At 37.2% G+C, this 24,829-nt stretch overlaps 1 protein-coding gene across 1 annotated transcript in view; it reads right to left on the reverse strand.

Moving 5' to 3' along the window:
* Nucleotides 1-21,574, reverse strand: part of LOC138691910 (uncharacterized) — a 123,406-nt gene extending 101,832 nt beyond the window's left edge. Inside the window, exon 1 of the mRNA XM_069814521.1 lies at nt 21,513-21,574. The gene's annotated coding sequence lies outside the window, so the exon portion shown is untranslated. The remainder of the gene's footprint in view (nt 1-21,512) is intronic.
* Nucleotides 21,575-24,829: the final 3,255 nt, after the last annotated feature.

The following is a 24,829-nucleotide window of genomic DNA, read 5'->3' on the forward strand; positions in this document are numbered from 1 at the left end:
CGTGTAGAGACTGGGAAAACAATTTAATAAAATCATCCGAATCATACTCGTTCATTTTATAGGCAATCTTGCAGGTCGCATTTAAAAGAACCTAGGAATATTAACATTTTCTTCAGTATATTTGCTAGGACTTCTTGTCATACTGCATGACAATTTTGCTTAGGTTATTCTTTTAAGCATTCCTTCTAGGAATAGCTCAAGTGTTTTAAATTTAGCGTACATAAGTTTAGATTAAGTTCCTAGCACGTATTTGACGAAATACTAGGTTTTTCCACTTCAGTTTAACTGATTTATACAAACGAAATTAAGACAGCTGACGATTCTAATGTCAGTTATCACCACGCCCACTTTGTTTTGGGCGCATAAGTTCATTACCGACGGTCGTTCAATTTTCTTCAAACATGGCGGCGCAATGACCACTCTATATCTTTCTCTTTCTAACTCGTTGGAGTTGAGACACGGGATCCAAACATCGCCTACCTTATTGCATAATCCAGTAAGGCTTTGCTTCTAATAAATTCAAGTTAACAGCTTTTCCTTATTTCTCAGTGACAAACTAGTTGTAATAATAATTTTTTATATTTGAGATATAATAAATTATATTATAAAATAATATAATACATTATAAAATTATGTATCAAATTTCTTTAATATTTGTATATAATATAATATAGATATATGGTTTTACTTCTCATAAGAGTTTTGTTTTTCCATTTTCAGTGCTATCAAATCATTACATATTTTGTTGGGGTCAACGTCTCAACTCTCATTATAAAGGAACTCTAGAGTCTAGACATTACAGTTAATGAAGGATTTATTATTTTATGGATCCAATTTATTTTATTTGAGTACATAATGTAACTAGATGTATTAATTGAATGTGTTATATTTCCGCTGTGTCGACTGCTAGCTGGTGTGATGTCAGCGCCAACTCTAGGGAGATAGCAGAATCTCACGCTCTAGCTGGCTTGAAGGTCACTGAAATCAGTCCGGCTACATCAAAGGTACCGACGCGAAGTGTCCATTCTTTATAATCCCTATTCGCTGGTAGTAACGCGTATACAGTTACAATGAGATTGACAAATTGAGTTTAATTAAACAATTTAAATTGTTCAAAGTGTAATATTTTTTGGTGTGTATTAAGAGGCATAAAGCGAATAGCACTCGACCGACTGCGACATCCAGACCGACTACTTCACTTTGCTTATCCCCTCTTCTACTTTGTGTGTCCTCATTTTCACAGCTCTCCGTATATAAATATTAGAGATATTTATATTTAGTTGGTACTATTCTAATACACGCTTCTATTGTGACGAGAAACGACCAGTAGATTTTATCCAGTGTCCTCTCATTCAATGCAAGCTTGTTTCGCTTTCAAACTCCAAGTTGAGAAATTAAAATCTGTAGTTTGAAGTGATCCCCATTCGAGGTAGGATGCAGAAAGACTGGAAAATAGTCTCTAATGTCGGCTTTAGGCATAGTAAAGGTCATGTAGCACGTAAGGGCGAATCCAGAAATGCATATAGAGTGTTAGTGAGAGGGCGCAGAGAAAAAGACATTCGGGAATGCCGAAACGTAGATGGAAGGATAATATTAAAATGGATTTGAGGGAGGTGGAATATAACAGAGACTGGATTAATCTCGCACAGGAGAGGGACACATAGCGGGCTTATTTCAGGGCGACAATGAACCTCCGGGTTCCTTAAAAGCCGTAAGTAAGTATATAGGTCATGTTACATGTTTGATCATTGAATGAGCAGGCAGTATAAGCATCTGACAAAGACAGTACGCACATTTACCCTACATTTCCTACTTTGTTTTTTATTGCAAAACAAAATTTTGGCTATAAGTAAACTTAAGGTGAATTCAATGTTGCGACTGGAGTATCTACAATTTAGCCATTCATTGCACAGTAACGGCTCAAGTAGGTAATCTAAAAACCTGGTGTTATTTTTCACAGCAAAGACATGCTACAATGTGAATAAGTTTCTATGTATGTATTTTCAAATTATACCGGTATTAAAAACTAATTTTACATAATTTGCATACACAAATCTCTCTGTTGTTTATAAAATGAAATTAAAAATTGTATCCAGGATCAAATTCTAGCGAGGGATAGATAGACAAAAACATAGAAAAGTCACAATATACATACTTCGTAGACTAACATTTAAACACCAGAATAAGATATTTAACAAGTAGGATACATAAAGTTGAAAAAAATATATATATGTTATAATTTGAGATAACTTATATAATAATTTCAGAATTAAGAAAAGATTATGTTGAGAATGAAGATGGATTATTATATTATCATTTATCATTATTATTATTATTATTATTATTATCATCATTAACTCAGTTGGTAGAGCAGCTGGGTACGGACTGAAAGGACTGATTCCAGGTGGTGACAGGATTTTTTCTCGTTGCCAAACTCTCAGAACGGCCCCGAGGTTCACTCTGCCTCCTATAAAATTGAGTACCGGGTCTTTCCCGGGAGTAAAAGGCGGTCAGAGCGTGGTGCCGACCACACCCCCTCATTCTAGTGCCGAGGTCATTGAAAGCATGGGGCTCTACCTCCATGCCCCCCAAGTGCCTTCATGGCATGTTACGGGGATACCTTTACCTTTATTATTATTATTATTATTATTATTATTATTATTATTATTATTAGCGTCATTAGCAGCAAAATCATATAGATATATTAACGAAAATATAAAATTGACAGAAATGATATAATGTACTTAGAGAACAAATAAACTTGTTTTAAAATACATGATACATAATATAAACTAGGGAACTCTGTCCTATGACTATTTGAATCTGGAATCGAAAATTTCATTACTACAAGACGGCAATTCTAGCTGAAGTTTTATTATCGAATAATATAGACATGGGCCATTATTTGCACTACAGGTATGTACAGTTGTCAAAAGAAAAAGTGGCCGCTCTCAAGAAGCAAAGATCCCTTCGGGTATCTTCGCTACAATTCGGAGACAGGCGATGTTACATGTTGCTGTACCACGTTGCCTGATATCTACAGTTATAATTCAAGTATACTTTGTGTTACTTAATAGCGTAATGGTAGCGTTCCTGCCTCTTATGCGTGAGGTCCTGCGTTCGAATACAACCAAGTGCTTTTTATGTTCCTTTTTTGTATTGTTTTTAAGACAGGGATACAAAACATACTTAATTGCTCCTTTCTGTTTTATGATTATTTTAGTAATTAACATCAGGTTCATGAATGTATTATGTCATTACTTTATCATTATTTATTATGACATTATGGCTGCAAATGAAAAGAAAAATAGATATTATTCGCAACAAAAATCTGCTTCGTGACATATACAAGGTATTCTGTCTGTTCACTTCACATGTTCCATTTTTCTCCAAATCACATTTCAAATGCTTCTATTCGTTTCTCTTCTTTTCATCGTAATGTCCACGTTTTTTCCTCATACAGTGCCACACTCCACACAAAACACTTCACTAGTCTATTCCTTAGTTCTTTTTCCAGAGGTCCCCGGAAGTTGCTCCTTTTTCTGTTAAAAGCTTCCTTTGCTCATCTTTGCGATTTTACTTGGGAAGAATAAATGCGCTAACTTCCCATTGCTTTCCGCACACCACTGTCTCTTTCGAATCTTAATAGATCCCAGGGGCCCAAGCGTGGCGGTGAGAGAGTGGATTTGACTAATTGGGCCCTCCGGACTTCACCGAAATTCACCGCAAGGATTAAATATTAGTTCTATCTGGATTTTTGACCTGATCAGAACCGGGAAATCCCAATTAGCCTTTGCCCCCCGCATCCTGGACGAACTTGTACAAATCGTCTGAAAATCTTGGAGGGGGATTGGGCCACTTTTTCCGCAAATGTTTGTTTACTTGTGCCCTCGTAGTTCAGTCGCAAAAAACGTCGGAATTTAGATGTAAAGGTCTCAGTTTCAATTCCTCGTCACTCCTTTTCATGTTATTGTGTTTGAAGATAGTATAATATAATAATATAAAAAGAAAAAAACTAACACCAGTATTATGCAACTGTATTGTTCCAAACCTAATATTAAATTTATATTATTTATGTCGCTTAAGAACGATAACAGAATATAAATGACGACTTGAATATTATTTATATGGCTAACAACGATAATAGAATATAAATAAATTCAATATTATTTATACAGGATCACTAAAGAATGATAACAATATAAATGGTAAATATCGGTTTGTTTAATTAATATAAGATATTATATAATATACAATAAATTATTTAAGGCGGTCTTGGATCTGTGTGGAGGACGGTTGAACTTCATTAGTAGAAGGGGTGGGAGTGAAGTATATTCGAAAACTCAGGTGCAATAAAAATTGAAGTAACAATAAAATGATGTCCCTGTAGTAAACCATTCGATGTGTAGATTTAAGGTTCAATTAAAATAACAATTTTATTTCATGGGTTTGAGCTACAAAATTAATTAGGTTTTCATCACAGACATTTCATTTAAGAACATTTATATATTTGGTTAATACTAAAAACATTAAATTCGGAATGCATCAAGTTTGTTGAAACGAATTGAGTAAATCACAAAATTTATCAGGATCACGCGTAACTTATTCCTGAGTTCGTTGTGCGCAAGAAAGTGGCTTGTATTCAGAGTGTTAAGAATCTATTTCTCTTTAGAGAGCAGATCGCTGTGGATCAAACCGTAACCCGTCTCCATCTACGCATGCTTATGAAATTTATGCCCAACCAACATCTACATAAGCGATTCACATATTTCCGGGTAGGTGAATCTAATCAGGACGCGAAGTCTAAAAACAAATTTGCTGTTGAAATTGTTGTTCGCACTAAGAAGAAACTATCAGGTAGAAAAATAGTACAATGTGAAGTAATGACAAAGATTATTTCCTCACTCTTCTATACATAGCAATATAGCTGTAAGAGAAATAGGCCTACAACTAACATCGGTCTGTTTTTTTTCAGAGCGTGTTGGTAATTTGCTGGATTGTGTTTGCAAGCGGTGGGTTATATACGTCTATTTGATATCGCTTTTATTTATGTTTACTTAAATATCAGTCTTCTTACTTTATTAATACTTAAATTGCAACAGCGAAATGAATATACTGCTATGAAGAACACATCTATGCAACGAATATTGGAAACATGTAGTTGCCCTATTTCATTTCGAAAATTGTTCCCATAGTAACATCAGAACAATGCGTATAGGTTACAATGATAAGCAGTGTTAATGCGGAGCTTCTCCAACCGCCTCCAGTATCTCGCTGCATCTGTACTAAGAATAATAACACACATCAAACAATAAACGCTTATATTTCAGAGCATTTACACGTATCCACAAATTTAACGCTTATCTGAATGAACCGGTGCAACACTCCCCCATAATTTGATTTATGTGCTGCTACGTGTGACCCTGATTGGTGCAAGAAAATATGTTTCGAGTTGTTTCTAACCTCTGTTGGTTAGTATTAAAAGATGGTTTTCTTGCCGCTGCTTTGTGACACAGAAGTTCTAACTCACTCATTTATAGTGCGTAACACAACTTCGGTATTCAGCGTAATGGATGTACCAAGGACTGACGTTCTTCAGCTTGAGTAGTAAAGTCTCTTGTAAGCTAAGCTGTGTCCACACATTACGCAGTTCATAGCTCTCGCTGTAGTGTGTTACGGATCTTAAGGACCTAATTTGTAAATTAGTGAAGTAGGGACCCAATGTCTGCTATACATATTATTGTCGAAATACCGCATTTGAATTTCTTGTTTTCTGTATGGTGGTGTCCACACCTGTGGAGCAACGGTGAGCGCGTTTGGCTGGGAAACAAGGTGGCCCGGGTTCGAATCCCTGTTGGGGCAAGATACCAGGTTGAGGCTTTTTCCTGGGTTTTCCCTCAACCCAATACGGGCAAATGATGGGTAACTTTCGGTGCTGGACCCCGGACTCATTTCACCGGCATTATCACCTTCATATCATTCCGACGCTAAATAACCTAGATGTTGATACAGCGTCGTAAAATAACCCAATAAAACAAAAAAAAATGTATGGTGGTATGCAACATACCTTAAACCTATTCGGGAACATTATCACTTCCCATCGACATCGCCTTCTCACTTGTACGTAAACATACATGCCTTTGGAGATTAGACAGATTTCCGGAACTCTACCACAGAGATTGCACTTGTATGGCTTCTCGCCTGTGTGTACGCGCAAATGTATTTTTAAGTGACGCACAAACATCGCATACGAACGGCTTCTCCCCCGTGTGTGAGCGAACATGGCGTATTAGACTTTCCAAATAAGAATAAAGTTTACCACAAACATAACAATTGAACGTTTTATCGACGGCGTGTGTGCGTGCAACATGCCTTTCGAAAAGGACGGAATTCGAATAGTATTTTCCACACACATTACAACTGCATTGCTTTTCAACGGCTTCCGTGCATTTATGTCCTCTCAGACTTTGCGAAAAAGAGAACCTTTTTAAGCAAATACTGCAATTGAATGGCTTCTCGCCTGTATGTCTCCTTACATGATCTTTGAGATATCCCGATTCGTAAAATTTTTTTCCACACACAACGCAACTGAATGGTCTCAGGCCCGTGTGCACGTTCGTATGTCTTCTTAGATTCTCCACTAGCGAGAAGTGTTTTCCACAGACATCGCAAATGAAAGGCGCACTTGCGTGCCTTTTGAGCTGCACTGGTCCTGAGAAACACTTCCCACAAACATCGCATCTGTGCAGCTCCTTGTCAGCAGGCTGCTGCTCATCTTGTGCGATATTGTCGCAGCAACCCGGCACTAGATTCTCACCAATAACTGCAATGCTGTGCAGAAGACGAGGTTTTAATATAAGCAATCTATTCTATACCGACAATAAATCTGTAACCGTTAATTTTCTGGTAATTTACGCTTTACCAAAAATAATTGGCCCTAACATGTGTAATTGATCATCCTGAAACCGAAAATCGCTTTTTAAAATTTTTGTTTGTCTGTCTGTCTGGATGTTTGTTACCTTTTCACGTGATAATGGCTGAACGGATTTCGATGAAAATTCAAATATAAATTAAGTTCGTTGTAGCTTAGATTTTAGGCTATATAGCATTCAAAACACTTGATTTAAAAGGGGGGTTATAAGTGGGCCTGAATTAAATAAATCGAAATATATCTCTTATTATTGATTCTCGTGAAAAATGTTACATAACAAAACTTTCTTCAAAATTGATTTCCGATAAGTTTTATTCTATTCAAAATTTTGACAGGACTGATATTTAAGGATATACAAGACTTTTGAAATAACAATGTAACACATTTTCACCAACGCCTCAGATTATAGCTTTGTTGTTCATACAGTAAATCTATGAAAAATGCAGAAACATACCTTCAATATAATACGTAACAAAACACATCATTCATTACCCATTAAATATGTGCCAATTAGCGTAAACTCAGTAAACTTTAAATCCTGTAAGTACGAAGTGAAAACAAGCGTGTTTATATCTAATTTATTACAAAATAAATAATATTAATAAATAAACCTTGAAAACCAACAAGGTGAGTGTATGCACGTACAAATTATACTGTAGCAGACATTCCGAATCTTCAACGAAACTGAATCATTTACGGGATCGCAAAACAGCTGTTTACAATGAACTTGAAAATCAACGGCATATCTTTATTGATATAGCAGGCGAGACCCAACAATTTGGCCAAAGGAGTTCGAGGTCCTACACTGAATTCTGCTTCTTATGGCTGAGGGAAACCCCCGGAAAAAGCCCAACCAGGATTCGAACCACGATCCGTTCATTACGCCGTCCGTCACCCCACGGTGTAGAGGGCAATGCAGTGAACTGAGTACTCTAACTTCCTGCAAATTGTAACCGTTTTGTTCCGCTTTACATTTGCACAGTCAGCTACGTAGACTACTTCTAGATATTTAATCATTTTTCTTAATCACTAATATATACTGCATTAGTACGTTTTGTGAAGATTGTGATATTTCTCTCATTCTTCTTGCACTTGTGTTTTTTGTATAAGTATCTGTAATTTTATTTCAATTTTTTATTTGCCTCTTCTTCCTGCATTTGTTTCTTGTATGTATCTATTTGTATTCTTGAAATGTAGTGGTAGAGAAGGCCTGATGGCTACTCCGCCAGATTAAATAAATCAAAAAGTAAATGAAGGAGTGAATAAATGAATAATTAAATAGATAAATTAGTGAATCAATGAATAAATAAATAAGTAAATAATTAAAACGAAGAAATAAATAAGTAAATAAAATAAGTTGTTAAATAATTAATAAAGACACAAGTAAATAAATAAACAAAATAACGCGTTAGAACATGAAATGCTTACACAAGACAGAAGTCCTGTTACATGTATCACTGAATGAAGTAAAGAAAGAGTAGCGACACATCTTGGTATGCTATTTATGTATTAGTAAGCAAACTGAACTATAATAAATATAATTCAATTTCTATTTGTCAGTATTTAATACTCGTCAAGATATAAAATAATAGGCCTAATCTTCTTTTCTAATATAAATGTAGGGAATAATAATATCTTAAAGATAGAAGATGTGAAAACGTTCGCATCTTTTATTGTATCGCTATTTCAACGTACTCGTGCGCTTGCGTATTGTCGTGCCGACGTCATCAACAATGGCCGACAGAAACGACAAGACGGATCGTTTCCATGGAAACACTATGGTTTGCTTTTCTCGGAAGAATAGTTCGGTATGTTCGGAATGCGAACTGCGTTCCTTTTGCTGAAGAAGGGAGGCTATCCCTTCACGGGGGCAGCTGCATTTGCTGGGGGCTCTCGTACGGGAGCCTTCCAGACGGCGGGAAGACCTGCGTATGCGGTTGGACCGCGGAAGGAAGGACTTGCGGGTGCGGAAGGCGGACCCCGATTTTCGTTCGGTAAGCCCGATTTCTTCAAAATTGTGGGGATCGTTGGGGCGATAGGGTTGGGGGGCTACTACCTCTGGAGTAGTGGCAGTCCAGGGGACACGAGGGGTGCCTCCACGCCCCCTGAGCCTGTCCCTCCGCCTTCATCGCCTCAGCCTTCCCCAACATACCCCCGGTACTGTACAAAATTCAAATACTTTTATGCGCCCCCCTGCACTGAAATACACCCACAACAAGTGAGACGACGATCACGCCGCTCACGCCGCACACACCCACCGCCATCTTCGCCACCTACACCAGTACCGCCACTACCCCCGCCTCCCTCCCATGGTATTCTCAGGGGTACTGAGAAAGACCAGGGGGCCGACCGTCCGCGCCCGAGGGTCACGTTTGACCTTCCTCCTGAGGACCCTCAGGGGGAAGCGATGGCGGGACCTTCTACAGCGGGCGGCCTAGGCACTGACACTACCCCCCCACACAATACAGACGACAGTCCTCCCCAGTCAAGTCGGCAGGATGACAGTGACGACTCTGACTCTGGCATGATGTCGGAGGTACAGAGACCATTTGAACCCTTTCGACTTTGGAAACCTATCCCGGCTGAGGAAGCTTTGGAAAGATTTTTGGACTCGGTTAGAAAACAGTCTGGGCGGAAGTAGGGGAACACTTCCGCGTCTGCGGTCCTCGATCCAAATTCTGGTCGACCTGGTTGGCGAGTTGGTATAGCGCTGGCCATCTCTTCCCAAGGTTGCGGGTTCGATCCCGGGCCAGGTCGATGGCATTTAAGTGTGCTTAAATGCGACAGGCTCATGTCAGTAGATTTACTGGCATGTAAAAGAACTCCTGCGGGACAAAATTCCGGCACACCGGCGACGCTGATATAACCTCTGCAGTTGCGAGCGTCGTTAAATAAAAAACATAACATTTTATACAGTCGACCTGGTTCGCGAGTTGGTATAGCGCTGGCCTTCTCTGCCCAAGGTTGCGGATTCGATCCCGGGCCAGGTCGATGGCATTTAAGTGTGCTTAAATGCGACAGGCTCATGTCAGTAGATTTATTGGCATGTAAAAGAACTCCTGCGGGACAAAATTCCGGCACACCGGCGACGCTGATATCCCCTCCTTTTGCGAGCGTCGTTAAATAAAAAACATAACATTTAGGCCTATATATTGTCGACCTGGTTGGCGAGTTGGTATAGCGCTGGCCTTCTACGCCCAAGGTTGCGGGTTCGATCCCCGGCCAAGTCGATGGCATTTAAGTGTGCTTAAATGTGACAGGCTCATGTCAGTAGATTTAATGGCATGTAAAAGAACTCCTGCGGGACAAAATTCCGGCACACCGGCGACGCTGATATAACCCCTGCTTTTGCGAGCGTCGTTAAATAAAACCAAATTTTCTAAAAAAAAAAATAAATAAATAAATAAAAAAATAAAAAAATTGCAAACCACAAAAATTTAATGCACTGCCCAATGGTAGGGAGGTTGGGAAGGGCAGGGCGGAACTCGACATGCAGCCACCTCCACGTGGTGAGTTCTGGGTTATTTCAGTTCATACGGAATGAAACAAGGGAAGAGCTGCATCTCAACTGTGAAAGGTGTTACAAAAATTCATACAAGGTGGAAAATGTTCAATAACAGTAAGTTCACGCACTAAATGCTTAAGATTAAATAACAGAAGCTTCCTTCTCCATTTCTTTATTTTTATTTAGTAAGAAATCGATTTTGTTTCTAGGAAAGGTCGCTATATCGCAGTGAATTCAGTAGCAGTTGCCAACAGACGGCAACACTCTTCCCTGCAGCACAGATGGCAGTCACGAGGAGATCGCCCTCACACCCTGTACCCGCCGTGCTCTGGCTTAAGATGAATGTAACAAAAACATTATCGTCGTTGTTCCTACAATATCTCCTATGTGCAAAATATAATTTTTTCAGTAGGAAGAATAAACACATTTATTAGTGGGATATTGTTCATTTATTTATTCTCCACATTTAAATACCATCTCTGTGCAGTCAGACTGCATAATTGATAACAATAATCTACGCTTAATAAGCCAGCGTGTCACAACTACAAAAATATATGCTTAATATTCACATAGGAGATTACATGTTCCTCTACTTCACATGGGAGGAATTGCATTGCATTAGGCTACAATATAACAAGCGGTAGTAACGCGTATACAGTTACAATGAGACTGACAAATTGAGTTTAATTAAACAATTTAATTTGTTCAAAGTGTATCATTTTTTGGTGTGTATTAAGAGTCATAAAGCGAATAGCACTCGACCGACTGCGCCATCCAGACCGACTACTTCACTTTGCTTATCCCCTCTTCTACTTTGTGTGTCCTCATTTACACAGCACTCCGTATATAAATATTAGAGATATTTATATTTAGTTGGTACTATTGTAATACACATTTCTATTGTGACGAGAAACGACCAGTAGATTTTATCCAGTGTCCTCTCATTCATTGCAAGCTTGTTTTGCTTTAAAACTCCAAGTTGAGAAATTAAAATCTGTAGTTTGAAGTGATCCCCATTCGAGGAAGGATGCAAAAAGACTGGAAAATAGTCCCTAATGTCGGCTTTATGCATAGTAAAGGTCATGTAGCACGTATGGGCGAATCCAGAAATGCATATAGAGTGTTAGTGGGAGGGCGCAGAGAAAAAGACATTCGGGAATGCCGAAACGTAGATGGAAGGATAACTTAATATTAAAATGGATTTGAGGGAGGTGGAATATAACAGAGACTGGATTAATCTCACACAGGAGAGGGACAGATAGCGGGCTTATTTGAGGGCACAATGAACCTCCTGGTTTCTTAAAAGCCGTAAGTAAGTATATAGGTCATGTTACATGTTTGATCATTGAATGAGCAGGCAGTATAAGCATCTGACAAAAACAGTACGCACATTTACCCTACATTTCCTACTTTGTTTTTTATTGCAAAACAAAATTTTGGCTATAAGTAAACTTAAGGTGAATTCAATGTTGCGACTGGAGTATCTACAATTTAGCCATTCATTGCAAAGTATCGGCTCAAGTAGGTAATCTAAAAACCTGGTGTTATTTTTCACAGCAAAGACATGCTACAACGTCAATAATTTTGTATGTATGTATTTTCAAATTATACCGGTATTAAAAACTAATTTTACATAATTCGCATACACAAATCTCTCTGTTGTTTATAAAATGAAATTAAAAATTGTAATACCAGGATCAAATTCTAGCGCGGAATAGAGAGACAAAAACATAGGAAAGTCACAATATACATACTTTGTAGACTAACATTTAAACACCAAAATAAGATATTTAACAAGTAGGATACATAAAGATGATTATTATAAAGTTGATAAGAATGATATATGTTATAATTTGAGATAACTTATATAATAAATTCAGAATGAAGAAAAGATTATGTTGAGAATGAAGATGGATTATTATATTATTATTATTATTATTATTATTAGCTCAGTTGGTAGAGCAGCTAGCTACGGACTGAAAGGTCCGAGGTTCGATGCCAGGTGGTGACAGGATTTTTTCTCGTTGCCAAACTTTCAGAACGGCCCCGAGGTTCACTCAGCTTCCTATAAAATTGAGTACCGGGTCTTTCCCGGGGGTAAAAGGCGGTCAGAGCGTTGTGCCGACCACACCACCTCATTCTAGTGCCGAGGTCATGGAAAGCATGGGGCTCTACCTCCATGCTCCGGAATTGCCATCATGGCATGTTAGGGGGATACCTTTACCTTTATTATTATTATTATTATTATTATTATTATTATTATTATTACTATTATTATTACTATTGTTATTATTATTATTATTATTATTATTATTATTAACGTCATTAGCAGCAAATCATATAGATATTTTAACGACAATATAAAATTGACAGAAATGATATAATGTACTTAGAGAACAAACAAACTTGTTTTAAAATACATGATACATAATTTAAACTAGGGAACTCTGTCCTATGACTATTTGAATCTGGAATCGAAAATTTCATTGCTACACGACGGCAATTCTAGCTGAAGTTTTATTATCGAATAATATAGACATGGGCCATTATTTGCACTACAGGTATGTACAGTTGTCAAAAGAAAAAGTGGCCGCTCTCCAGAAGCAAAGTTCCCTTCGGGTATCTTCGCTACAATTCGGAGACAGGCGATGTTACATGTTGTTGTACCACGTTACCTGATATCTACAGTTATAATTCAAGTATTCTTTGTGTTACTTAATAGCGTAATGGTAGCGTTCCTGCCTCTTATCCGTGAGGTCCTGCGTTCGAATACAACCAAGTGCTTTTTATGTTCTTTTTTGTATTGTTTTTAAGACAGAGATACAAAACATACTTAATTGCTCCTTTCTCTTTTTATAATTATTTTAGTAATTAACATCAGGTTCAAGAATGTGTTATGTCATGACATTATCATTATTTATTATGACATTATGGCTGCAAATGTGACGTTACACAGGGAGGTCAGACCTGGCAATCGAGCACAGCCGTCGCTTTAAACTTAGTTATGGTGAAAAAGATTGCGCGATTTTTGTTTTAATCTACGCGAAAGAAATATGCAATAGAATGCCGGGCTGTGTTATGTATGGCTACAACAGCCACTCGAAGAAAACGAAATGAACCAACATAAGATACTACGGATTTCCGAAGGACAATGACGTAGCGACTAGCGAGCTCGAGGATCACTGTCGAAGGGCGGACAAGTTCAATTTATAAGACGCTAAATTACGATTTTTAAAACAAGGGTGTTTGTTCTGACATTACAATAACTTCATAAAAGTAATACACTTGTTAAAGTCTTTCTCACGGCAGTAGAAACATTTGAATGTATGCATTTACAAATATATTGCATATTATGGATGTGAAATTAATAATAATGATTATTATTATTATTATTATTATTAATGTTATTTTGTTGTGCTTGTCCATTAATTTATTTTCACCTTCAGTGCACACAGTCCGTATAGGTCAGTTTCTATCTGATACTTTTCCAATTTACTGCGGGCTAACTTCGCTTTAGAATATGCCATTAGGAAAGTTCAGGATTACAGGCAGGGTTTGGAATTGAACGGGTTACATCAGCTTCTTGTCTTTGCGTATGACGTGAATATGTTAGGAGAAAATCCACAAACGATTAGGGAAAACACGGAAATTTTACTTGAAGCAAGTAAAGCGATCGGTTTAGAAGTAATTTCCCGAAAAGACAAAGTATATGATTATGTCTTGTGGTACCAGAATATTGTACGAAATGGAAATATACAAATTGGAGATTTATCCTTCGAAGGGGTGGAAAAATTCAAATATCTTGGAGCAAAAGTAACAAAAATAAATGACACTCGGGAGGAAATTAAACGCAGAATAAATATGGGAAATGCGTGTTATTATTCGGTTGAGAAGCTTTTATCATCTAGTCTGCTGTCAAAGAATCAGAAAGTTAGAATTTATAAAACAGTTATATTACCGGTTGTTCTGTATGGTTGTGAAAATTGGACTCTCACTCTGAGAGAGAACCATAGGTTAAGGGTGTTTGAGAATAAGGTGCTTAGGAAAATATTTGGGGCTAAGAGGGATGAAGTTACAGGAGAATGGAGAAAGTTACACAACGCAGAACTGCACGCATTGTATTCTTCATCTGACATAATTAGGAACATTAAATCCAGACGTTTGAGATGGGCAGGGCATGTAGCACGTATGGGCGAATCCAGAAATGCATATAGAGTGTTAGTTGGGAGACCGGAGGGAAAAAGACCTTTGGGGAGACCGAGACGTAGATGGGAGGATAATATTAAAAATGGATTTGAGGGAGGTGGGATATGATGATAGAGACTGGATTAATTTTGCTCAGGATAGGGACCAATGGCGGGCTTATGTGAGGGCGGCAATGAACCTCCGGGTTCCTTAAAAGCCATTTGTAGGTAAGTAAGTGCACAGATTTCTTGCTGTATCGTCAGCATATTATCATTGTTCATAATTATAATGTCCCGTAACAATTATTTATTTTCATCAACGATGCCTTCGAGTAACATAATCAAGATCAGAACCGCCTCAGTGTAATGCTTTACTGAAGGCAAGGCTGGATATTGGTCCCAGCGTGACGTCATCTCTTTGGGTGAGAGGGGACGATAGCTGCGCACCGCCTCGCCAGTATTCTTCCATCAAGGGACATACATAAGAGTTCTGCCCATGGGCAGGTCTTTCAATGCAAACCCAGCATTTTCCAATCTTTTCTATTTTCTGCCTTCCTCTTAGTCTCCGCACATAATCCACATATCTTAATGTCGTCTATTATTTGATTTCTTCTGCTCGAACTCTTCTCCCGTTCACCATTCCTTCCAGTGCACCCCTCAGTAGGCAGTTTCTTCTCAACCAGTGACCCAACCAATTCCTTTTTCTCTTTCCAATCAGTTTCACCATCATTCTTTCTTCATCAACTTTTTCCAACACAACTGCATGTCTTATTCTGTCTGTTCACTACACACGTTCCATTTTTCTCCACATCCACATTTCAAATGCTTCTATTCGTTTCTCTTCATATCATCGTAATGTCCACGTTTATTCCTCATACACTGCCACACTCCACACAAAACACTTCACTAGTCTATTCCTTAGTTCTTTATCCAAAAGTCCCCGGAAGTTGCTCCTTTTTCTGTTAAAAGCTTCCTTTGCTCATCTTTGCGATTTTACTTGGGAAGAATAAATGCGCTAACTTCCCGTTGCTTTCCGCACACCACTGTCTCTTTCGAATCTTAACAGATCACAGGGGCCCAAGCGTGGCGGTGAGAGAGTGGATTTGACTAATTGGGCCCTCCGGACTTCACCGAAATTCACCGCAAGAGTTAAATGTTAGTTCTATCAGGATTTTTGACCTGATCAGAACCGGGAAACCCAAATTAGCCTTTGCCCCCCGCATCCTGGACGAACTTGTACAAATCGTCAGAAAATCTTGGAGGGTGATTGGGCCACTTTTTCCGCAAATCTTTCTTTACTTTAGTTCAGTCGGAAAAACGTCGGAATTTAGATGTAAACGTCTCAGTTTCAATTCCTCGTCACTGCTTTTCATTTTATTGTGTTTGAAGATAGTGTAATATAATAATATAAAAAGAAAAAAAACTAACACCAGCATTATGCAACTGTATTGTTCCAAACCCAATATTAAATTTATGTTATTTATGTCGCTTAAGAACGTTAACAGAATATAAATAATTTCAATATTATTTATACAGGATCAATAAAAAACCATAACAATATAAATGGTAAATATCGGTTTGTTTAATTAATATAAGATATTATATAATATATAATTAATTATTTAAGGCGGTCTTGGATCTGTGTGGAGGACGGTTGAACTTCATTAGTAGAAGTGGTGGGAGTGAAGTATATTCGAAAACTCAGGTGCAATAAAATTTGAAGTAAAAATAAAATGATGTCCCTGTAGTAAACCATTCGATGTGTAGATTTAAGGTTCAATTAAAGTAACAATTTTATTTCATGGGTTTGAGCTACAAAATTAATTAGGCTTTCATCACACACATTTCATTTAAGAATATTTATATATTTGGTTAATACTAAAAACATTAAATTCGGAATGGATCAAGTTGTTGAAACGAATTGAGTAAATCACAAAATTTATCAGGAACACGCGTAACTTATTCCTGAGTTCGTTGTGCGCAAGAAAGTGGCTTGTATTCAGAGTGTTAAGAATCTATTTCTCTTTAGAGAGCGATCACCGTGAATCGAACCGTAACCCGTCTCCACCTACGCATACTTATGAAATTTATGCCCAGCCAACATCTACACAAGCGATTCAAATATTTCCGGGTAGGTGAATCTAATCAGGGCGCGAAGTCTAAAAACAAATTTGCTGTTGAAGTTGTTGTTCGTACTAAGAACAAACTATCAGGTAGAAATATAATACAATGTAAAGTAATGACAAAGATTATTTTCTCACTCTTCTATACATAGCAATATAGCTGTAAGAGAAATAGGCCTACAACTAGCATCGGTCTGTTCTTTTCAGTGCGTGTTGGTAATTTGCTGGATTGTGTTTGCAAGCGCTGGGTTATATAGGTCTATTTGATATTGCTTTTATTTATGTTTACTTAATTATTAGTCTTCATAATTTATTAATACTTAAATTGCAACAGCGAAATAAATATACTCCTATGAAGAACACATCTATGCAACGAATATTGGAAACGTGTAGTTGGTCTATTTCATTTCGAAAATTGTTTCCATAGTAACATCAGAACAATGCATTTAGGTTACAATGATGAGCAGTGTTAACGCTCAGGTTGTTGTGTATTTATCTATAGTATTGTCGTAACGTTAAAAAAATAGTTGCAATGTTAGTGGAAGCATGGAAACATGTCATCTGAATGATTTAGCGACTAGCTTCCATCCATTCTGAAAACTCATGGATAAGAAATCTTTTCGAGTACGGTGCAATGCAATTAAACACTTTGTCTAAGGACGAGCAACATGAACTTGTTGATGTTCCTTGTAATGGTTCACTTAAAACATTTTTCAAAGAATGTACACTTGATCACTTGAGGTCAAGGTATTTTCCGAGTTTAATAAAATAGGTGAAAATACATTGAAACACCTAGTTCCATTTTGTAGCACATACTGTATCTCTGTGAACAAACATTTTCAATATTTTGTTTCCTGAAAAACAAACATACAAATTGGCTCGATGTTGAACCTGATTTAAGGCTAAAATTAGCAAATATTGAACTGGATGTGGAAAGAATTGTCCCAAACAAGAAAAGGTGTGATTTTTTCCATGACATCTAGATTCAGGTATATAGTGTATGCTCAATTTAATTGTTGTTAATATTGCTGCCTACGTCTCAACTTCTAATTCTACGCAGGTACTAAAATTTAAAGTGGTGGGTCCTAGCATGCCTTAAACACAAAAGGGCGTCCACAACTCTGAAGTTGGCTTATGGAGCGTGCGGGCTTGCTCTCTGTATGCAACCATTTGGTTTGTTATGTCGGGCTAGTAACCGCTAAACAGGTGCGTTTTTGGCGTTAATTTCTAATTCCAAGAGTATTGGTACGCAAAAATAGAAGTGCACAGTGTTTCTTTGTATATGCGAAAGTATTAGTAGCAGTAGGAACTCTGTCCTATGTGCTCGTCTCATATACCTTCAAGGAAATAACTCTGGTGTCACCAGATGGATTAGAATTAGATTAATGGTGAAACTCCACAACTGGAGTCGAACCTGCAGTCTTCCAGCTTGCATCACAGCACTGAACCTCGATTGTAGTGCGTAGCTCACATCAAATTATTTATCATAAATACTTTTTACTTCGTTATTTAACGACAATGTATCAACTAGCGTCGATGGGATTGGTGATAGATGGTATTAAGCGTGATGAAACCGAGGATTCGAAATAGATTACCTGACATTCTCCTTACGGTTCTAGAAAACCTCGGAAATAACACAACCAGGTAATCAGCGCAATAGGGACTCGAACCCACGCCCGAGCACAACCCCGGATCAGCAGCTTTCTCCTTTTTTAAGCAATGGCGCTTGGCCCACTATGGCTCTGAACCCTTCAATTGTTCAGTTGTGCAACGAAACTGATGAAGACTTGTGTCGCCGAATAGTCTCAAATGTCCGTGCGCGGTTTCAATAGCTTCTGTTATCAAAATGGTAGACATATCCAAAACGTACTCTCATGAATAAATATTTCCAAAGCGTAATGAATGTACGTGCATAACATTTATTATGTTATTGGAAGAAATAAAATTTCTATAGAAGTTTTCAATGTGTCAGCCTAACGTGCACCACCCTGTATATTTCTGACGCCAGGCAGTACATCTCACTGAATGATATCTGTCATAGGAACAGACAGGCATAGTGCCGCCCCTAGGCAGTGCTAAAATTTGTCGCCCCCCGAAACTCCCACAAATAGTTTATGAGCAGCTGTTATAGGGTCATGTTTAGTTTAAATTAATTTTAAATGAAATGTTACAATTCAGAAAACAATAAATTACAAGAATCAAAATACATGCATCTTACTTGTGAATTATAAAGATTTCCTTCTCACTTTCTTCACAGAGAAAGCATTGATGATGTCATCAAAGTCGATCTGACGATGCACATCAGATCAGACTTGATGCAAAGAAATACAGCGTGAGTATAAATGACTTCCCTGATTACGAAAATTATTTGTGGACAAACGACTCAACGTTGAATATTTTTAAATATACGAGTGTATGGATAAACTCTCCAAGTTTTTAAACAAATCTTATAGGTGCTCGATATTAGCTCCCCTTGTGTCCTGCAGACATGAAGCCGGTAGTTCAATTCGTCCCACACACGGCTAAGTGTATCCATATCGATTACAGTGATGGCGTTGATGATGCGAGAGCGTAGCTCTGGCAGATTTTCAGGTAATGGAGGTACAAAAACAGAGTCTTTAACATACCCCCACAGGTAGAAATCACACGGTGTTAAGTCAGGGGAACGTGGAGGCCAGGACAAGAGCTGCATGTCGTCTCTCCACTTCACTTCCACAACGAAGTCCGGGCATTCCTGAACTACTGAATGCCAAACAGATGGATTGGTCGCACGGGGAGAGACAACATGCAGCTCTTGTCCTGGCCTCCACGTTCCCCTGACTTCATATCGTGTGACGTCTATCTGTGAGGGTATGTTAAAGACACTGTTTTTGTACCTCCATTACCTGAAAATCTGCCAGAGCTACGCTCTCGCATCATCAACGCCATCACTGTAATCGGTATGGATACACTTAGTCGTGTGTGGGACGAATTGAACTACCGGCTTCAGGGCACAAGGGGAGCCCATATCGAGCACCTGTAAGATTTGTTTAAAAACTTGTAGAGTTTATCCATACACTCGTATATTTAAAAATTGTCTACGTTGAATCGTTTGTCCACAAATAATTTTCGTAATCAGGGAAGTCATTTATGCTCACGCTATATATTCAAACTTATTCATTGTTAAAAGAAAACTGATTTCTGAAAGGCAAGCATTGGTTTTGTTTTGTATTATTACGAGTATTTTTTACTTTAATACTTACTTACTGGATTTTAAGGAACCCGGAGGTTCATTGCCACCTTCACATAAGCCCGCCATTGGTCCCTATCCTGAGCAAGATTAATCCATTCTTTATCATCATATCCCACCTCCCACAAATCCATTTTAATATTATCTTCCCATCTACGTCTCAGCCTCCCTAAAGGTCTTTTTCCCTCCGGCCTCCTAATTAACACTCTATATGCATTTCTGGATTGACCCATACGTGCTACATGCCCTGCCCATCTCAAACGTCTGGATTTAATGTTCCTAATTATGTCAGGTGAAGAATACAATGCGTGCAGTTCTGCGTTGTGTAACTTTCTCCATTCTCCTGTAACTTCATCCCTCTTAGCCCCAAATATTTTCCTATGAATCTTATTCTCAAACACCCGTAGTCTCTGTTCCTCTCTCAAAGTGACAGTCCAAGTTTCACAACCATACAGAACAACCGGTAAAATAACTGTTTCATAAATTCTAACTTTCAGATTTTTCGACAGCAGACTGGATGATAAAAGTTTCTCAACCGAATAATAACACGCATTTCCCATATTTATTCTGTGTTTAATTTCCTCCCGAGTATCATTTATATTTGTTACTATTGCTCCCAGATATTTGAACTTCTCCACCTCTTCAAGCAGCTGATGTAACCCGTTTAATTCCAAACCTTCTCTGTTATCCTGGACTTTCCTAATGGCATACTCTAGAGCAAAGTTAAAAAGTAAAGGTGATAATGCATCTCCTTGCTTTAGCCCACAGTGAATTGGAAACGCATCTGACAGAAACTGACCTATACGAACTCTGCTGTACGTTTCAATGAGACACATTTTAATTAATCGAACTAGCTTCTTGGGAATACCAAATTCAACAAGAATATCATATAAAACTTCTCTCTTAACCGAGTCATATGCCTTTTTGAAACCTATGAATAACTGATGCACTGTACCCTTATACTCCCATTTTTTCTCCATTATCTGTCGAATACAAAATATCTGGTCAATAGTTGATCTATTACGCCTAAAACCACACTGATGATCCCCAATAATTTCATCTATAAATGGAGTTAATCTTCTCAAAAGAATATTGGACAAAATTTTGTACGACGTCAACAAAAGTGATATTCCTCGAAAGTTACTACAGTTAGTCTTGTCCCCCTTCTTAAAGATAGGTAGATTATGGACTCCTTCCATTGTTCTGGTACAATTTCCTTTTCCCAAATAGCAAGTACAAGCTTATAAATTTCGTTAGATATTGCGCTTCCAACCTGTCGTATTAATTCTGCTGGAATTTGATCGATACCTGGAGACTTATAATTTTTCAGATTTTCTATCGCAATTTCGACTTCAGAAAGTGTGGGTTCGGGTATAAATCGCTCAGCAGTTTCTATTTCAATTTCGTCCCGATCATTTCTATTTGGCCTATGTATATTTAGTAGTTGTCCAAAATAGGGCACTCTTAAATGCTTTCATAATTTAGAAAAGTATATTAGAGATTGTTAGAATTAAAATAAAACTCTTTTATCAGCACTTACCACCAGACTGCTTCCTATCCTCTGTCGTTCCATTTTAGACGATTTCATCACCTTGACTGACAGTGGAGTGATACGATGGAACCGTATATGTATCACGTACGCAACGGTATACTATCTTATCAAGTTATTACTCTGCTATCAGTCAGATTTTCCAGGAAATCAATTTAGGGGGACGATAGTGAAATTTGAAGTTATTTCCTTATAAATATAATTAAACAATATTTTCTGAGTAATATTTATGCCTTAAAAGCTACATTTACATAGGGTCAAAATTAAAAAAAAAAAATTTGGGTGTCTGTATATGACCCCCACCCCAATCGTAATGTGATGCAGTAGTATGTCTGACAATTTCTGTCAAAATTTTTACGGTTGACTAAAATTTCTGGCATCGAAATTATCACAAGGGACTGTTCTAGAAATTGTAAGTGTAAAATTTTAATACATCTTCATTACACAACGCTAAACACTGTATCACTTCGGAATATGTATGGCAAGACTTTACTGTGTTAAATTTCAACGTACCTTATTTACATATTTCGACCTATTTATGGGTCATCTTCAGAACTGGCCGTTGTTGGTCTTGGCGCCACTTGTTCTGTTTTCTGTGAGGGTGTGTTCCTAACATAATAGACAAAATAATAAGTATGACAAAACATAATAAAAAAACATAAGAATACAACACAAACAAAAGAACACAAAAAAATACATCGCACTAACATACGAAAACAAAAACACACACAAAATTTCAACCTCATTCAAGAAATTAAATTACAACATCAGATACAGAACAAATAACACTCTACAAAAACATCTCAACACACAAACAACACAAACAAACAAATACAACCACACAGGCGTATACAAACTCAAATGTAACACCTGCAACAACTTCTACATATGACAGACAGGCAGATAGTTTCAAACACGTTACAAAGAACACATCACAGCCATAACAAAATTACAAAACACCTCCACATATGCAGAACACATCACAAATGCCAACCACACCTACAGAGACATCAACACAGACATGGAAATACTGCACATCCAACCAAAAAGCCAGAAACTACACACACTAGAACAATATGAAATATAGACACACAAAAACACACCCCAACGAAATTCTCAACACGCAACTCAACTTCAAAACACACACACTCTTTGACTCCACACTACACCACAGGAACACACCCTCACAGGAAACAGAAAAGGTGGCGCCAAGACCAACGACGACCAGTTCTGAAGGTGACCCATAAATAGGTCGAAACATGTAAACAAGGTACGTTGAAATTTAACATAGGAAAGTCTTACCATACATATTCCGAAGAATTTTAATATTGATATGGAAAGTAATTTTTGACTGAACAATGTATGTACTTTTTTTCATGTAGCAGAAGGACAGAGATTTACACTTATAACTTTTATTATTGTACAAGATATAGTAATGCAGTGAAAAAAAAAAGTTGAAAAATTCCAAAATTTTACTGCTGTAAGCTGTACCTAACCCCTTGAATCATTATTCTCACATTGTCGCTTTATAATAATTACGCCTTTGCAACCTACAGTACGCAGTCTGTCTATTTAATTGTTACAAATTAATAAAACGGCAGTATACAAAATACTGAACTGATTATTGCAATGTCAAATAATTAGAAGAAAGTTCGATCACTCACAAACAACTCCCTGAATTAATCCGTCACGAAAGGTTACTCGCTTCATTTTATTCCAGTTTCCTCTGTTTGAGAAATCGCAAAAAGATAACAAAGAATGTGGCAATATTAAACGGATCAATTTCAGACGTATTATTGTTTCTAGCGAAACTTTATATTAATGACTTAACCTCAACTACAAACAATTTATCAGCAGGTAATCTCACTTGCAGACGATCAAGTGAGATTATCTCAAGTAAACAACATGGCCACTTTATAAACACATCTAAGACAGTTTTCAAGGAGATTGGTTTAATGAAAATTATGTAGTCTTACTTAACGCTGATGGAACCGGAGTAAACACATTTAGTAGGCCTACACATAATAGTCCTCAGTTTTCCGTCGATGTAGGCCATAACCTCAATCACGGACAATAAAACATAATTGGACATAATAGGCACTATAACGATAGACACCGCTGTCAATGTAATGAAATACAATTCTTCAACATATCCTTATATGAAACATAGTCTGTCATATCGGCATAATTCTATGTTACTTGTAATAATTATACTTTCTACTCATAATATAACTATTTAAGTCTATAATAATAAATTATTCACCTACATACCAGTATCACTGCAGTCTCCATGTTACCAGAAGCAGTGCTGTCAATTCACACACGGGCTTCTTCAATCAGATGTAAAATGTTCAGGTAATTAATCTGTATAACACTTTAAATATGTCGAGAAGTTCACAAAACAGAACTGCAACACTTATTTTGTTAACTCACTACATCACGTTCCTTTTTCAAACGAAGCCGATCGCTACATCCAATAACTTTCTAAATTAACAAGCACACATAAGACAGAAGTGGACAACAATAACGAAATTACGTAAGTTAGCAATCAATTTAAATTAAAAAGATCACAAAATATGTAAAATATGAAAGTGCTACATAAAGGCAACAGTCAAATACAGAACTTGCACAAAATCCGCAAATAGCTAGAAAAAGTCAGCCCGCTACGTTCCGGCCATAATCACAGCCCTCTTGATCTACGTAAACATTTATAGTAAATGCTACGATATAAGAGGGCTACGTCAGATGACTTTGGATCTAGAGGAAAACCTGTTGGTGTGGAAACAGTATTGTAAAGTAAAACATGTATTAGACTGTGGTAAAAGTACTTATAATAAAAACTAAAATTAAAAGAATGATTGCCATATCCCAATATTCTTCCAATAAATGTACCACAGAAATGTACTTCGCATAATTACGTGGCTTTAACAGGAAGAAAACTACTGAACTCTTATTGAGGCATGATTATTATCAGGGAAAGGATTTATATGTAAATACATATTTACTTATAAAGCTAATATAATTTATATTTTGCATTATCTTTATGTTTCACAATGTGTAGGGTTGAAAAATCCTACTTTTATTTTCCATATTTTTCCATATTTTAGAGTTTAGTACATATTTTCGTTAATTTCCATATATTTTCCATATTTCATATAAAACAGTCCATATTATATTAGGTTTAACAATAAAACAAAACAAAATTCCATTAACTTTTAAAAATACATTTCAACAATAGAGATTTAAACACATGTTCAGTAATCCCTTTAACATCAGAGTTATTTGAAAATTAGCAGTCCTATCAACAA

Source organism: Periplaneta americana, chromosome 16 (assembly GCF_040183065.1).
Source record: "Periplaneta americana isolate PAMFEO1 chromosome 16, P.americana_PAMFEO1_priV1, whole genome shotgun sequence".
Classification (NCBI taxonomy): Eukaryota; Metazoa; Arthropoda; class Insecta; order Blattodea; family Blattidae; genus Periplaneta; species Periplaneta americana.